Below are 3394 nucleotides of genomic sequence, written 5' to 3' on the forward strand. Positions count from 1 at the left end.
AACCCGGAGGTAAACGGAAGCAGTGTAATTGAAGACAAGTGTTATAACCGCGGTAAACCGTCGTGCGTGCAGGCTGGTCATCTCAGGATCAGCACTACGGTGGTGCGAACCAAATAGTGTTGCGCTTGATAGCAGATAGTGGTATTGTCAGGGACAACGAATTGATAGTGTAGCTGTTATAATTATTCTGAACAAGTGTCAAGCCGAAAATTACAAGTGGAACCGGACCAAGGCAGGGTCCCGTTTACATGGTTGTCGAACATAAGAGTATTGTAATTTAATTTATCTCACTCAGAATTTTGATTTTGCATTTTATGTTGGTCACAACTCCTTGATTTCAGTCTTGTAAATATTCTACAAATGGTTTATTAAATTGTACATTGAAGTGAATGGCACGAGTGTGATTGAGTATTATTTAAGTCCGCCCATGTGACATTTTCTGGGGGCTTGTCCGGGAGTATAACTCGTGCCATTCGAAGTCACATGGGTATATAAACGGAGAAAACAGTGTAAAGAAAAAGGTTGAGGAAAACTTGTGATTTTTTTGTTTCCTCTACATTTGTATGTATGTACTATCTATGTATGTATCTATGTATGTACTATCTATAGGTGCACCGTTGTATATTCATTGTGTACATGATCTGAACTGATCTGAATACATTTTTGTATTATAAGTGCTCAGGTAATTCAGAATGGAGCTAGCTAAGTTAACTGAAATTGGAGAAAAGTTCGGATTCAGTGGAGAGGAGCTTAGGCAGTTTGTTACAGACGAGCAAAAGAGACTCAGAGAGGAAAGAGCGGACATGTTAGAGTTAAGGCGACAGGAAAGAGAAACAGCCGAGCTACAATTGGCGATAGCGCGTGAAAAGCAAACCAAAAGCGAATCAAGTTCTAATGGGTGCAAAGCTCGATCTCCAAAATTGCCTCTATTTCAGGAAGACAAAGATAACATAGATGCCTATCTACAGCGGTTCGAACGATATGCCAAAAATCAAAACTGGCCAACTACAGACTGGGCACTCAACTTAAGCACACTACTTACAGGTAAGGCTCTTGATGTCCACTCTAGATTGTCAAGTGCGGAATCCAATGATTATGACACTTTGAAACATGCACTCTTGAAATCCTTTCAGCTCACTGCAGAAGGATTTCGCTCCAAGTTTTTTTTCAGGCAAACCGACAACAGGAGAAACGGCATCCCAGTATGCAAACCGACTAGAGAACTACTTGAACAGGTGGGTAAGCCTCTCTGGTATAGAGCACACCTTCGAGGAGCTGGCAGATCTACTCCTCCGGGAGCAGCTCATCAGTGGGTGTCATCGAGAGCTGGCCATCTTCCTGAAGGAACGGCAGCCCGAGACTTCGAAGGACGTGGTGAAACTAGCTGAGCAGTACTTAGACGCCAGAGGAGGCACCTTCAAACCACCCCCACCGGCACAAAGGAACATCCAGACACACGTGGGACAGATGCCACGGAGCAACACCAGACCTGAAGGTAAAATCCCTCCAAATAACATTTCAGGAAATAGGCCCCCATCTCAACCCAAATGTTACAACTGCCACCAACACGGTCACCTTGCCCGTGATTGTACAAAACAGGGAAACAGAGGCAGAACGTGTTTCATATGCCACAAACCAGGTCACATTGCTAACTATTGTCCTTTCTCCCCCATGAAATCGGCAGGTCTAGTCCTCGCCCAGGATCCAGAGCAAGGAAACCCCCCTATCTCGGAACACAACCTGGCTTCATTGGAACCCGATCAGGTAGAACCAAATCCACATACTCCCTGTCAATGTCCAGCTTGCACTAACACAAAGGTCAAAATTGAGGCTTCTTGTATGATGGTTCGGATGCCACTCAATGCCCCCAAGCTAGAATCCACCACAGACCATATCCAATTCAAATGTGGACACTCCTTGCCGTTGATGAGTGCAGCATGCACCAAAGAACATGTGGTCAGACAAATGCCAGTTACTAACGGACTAGTCAATAACAATCAAATTTCTGTTCTCAGAGACAGCGGCTGCAGCGGAGCTGTCATTAAACAAGATCTTGTCCAGCCAACCCAAATGACAGGTGAAGAAAGTACTTGCGTGCTGATTGACGGCACAGTGAAAACTCTCCCCGTCGCTAGAATAGATGTAGACACTCCCTTCTACGTAGGAAAAGTTAACGCATTGTGCATGAAAACTCCACTCTATGACCTGATTTTAGGTAACCTACCCGGAGTAAGAGAACCAGACAACCCAGATCCTGACTGGACGGCTACACCAATGCCTGTCGGCGCAGTACAGACGAGAGCCCAGGCTCAACGAGACGGTAAGCCATTTCGTCCTCTCAGAACCCCACACCCAATGGAAGATATCGTGACTCCAACAGCTCTCAAAGAGGCACAACAGAAGGATGAAACATTACACCGCCTGCGAGAACTCGCCGATACTCGTTCAGAGAAGGTAAGTCGCAATAACGGTCTCTCTTCCTTCTTTTACAAAGACGGAATGCTGTATCGCTCATTCCACTCTCCCCAAATGGACCCCGACACAACAATCACACAAGTGGTAGTACCAAAACAATACCGCAAACAGGTTATGCAAACAGCCCATGAAAATATACTCGGAGGGCATCAAGGTACCAAAAAGACAACAGAAAAGATACTTACCAATTTCTTTTGGCCCGGTATGAACTCTGACATTACCAGGTACTGTAGATCGTGTGACGTCTGCCAACGTACACTATCAAAAGGTCGTGTAACCAAGGTCCCACTCGGAAAAATGCCGCTCATCGAAGTCCCCTTCGAACGCATTGCTGTAGACATAGTTGGACCAATACACCCAATGACTGACCAGAAAAATAGGTACATACTTACCGTTATTGATGTTGCTACTAGGTACCCCGAGGCAATCCCACTCCCAAGCATCGAGACAGAAAGAGTTGCAGAAGCCCTAGTGAGCATCTTCACCAGAGTCGGAATCCCCAAGGAAATGCTGACCGATCAAGGGACTCAGTTCACATCTGATCTCATGAAAGAGGTAAGCAAATTACTCTCCATCAAACACTTCACTACATCCCCATATCACCCTGCCGCGAATGGACTAGTTGAGCGCTTCAATGGCACTCTAAAACAAATGTTGAAACGTATGTGCGCTGAAAACCCAAAAGACTGGGACAGGTACATTACTCCCCTTCTATTTGCAGTGAGGGAAGCACCACAAGAGAGCATGGGGTTCTCCCCGTTCGAGCTTCTTTACGGCCGGAAGGTACGCGGACCCCTCGACATCCTGAGAGAACTCTGGACAGGAGAAGCCGAAACAGGTGAGACCAAGTCTACTTACCACTATGTACTTGATCTCCGAAACAGGATCGACGAGACATGCCGCAACGCCCACACTCAAC

General features: G+C 46.1%; 1 pseudogene; it reads left to right on the forward strand.

Moving 5' to 3' along the window:
* Positions 1-605: 605 nt before the first annotated feature.
* LOC139718983 (uncharacterized) lies at positions 606-3017 on the forward strand (annotated as a pseudogene).
* The last annotated feature ends 377 nt before the right edge of the window (positions 3018-3394 follow it).

The sequence above is a fragment of the Diadema antillarum genome, unplaced genomic scaffold, assembly GCF_040938485.1.
Source record: "Diadema antillarum isolate AM-2024a unplaced genomic scaffold, OU_Dant_1.0 scf00000103, whole genome shotgun sequence".
Classification (NCBI taxonomy): domain Eukaryota; kingdom Metazoa; phylum Echinodermata; class Echinoidea; order Diadematoida; family Diadematidae; genus Diadema; species Diadema antillarum.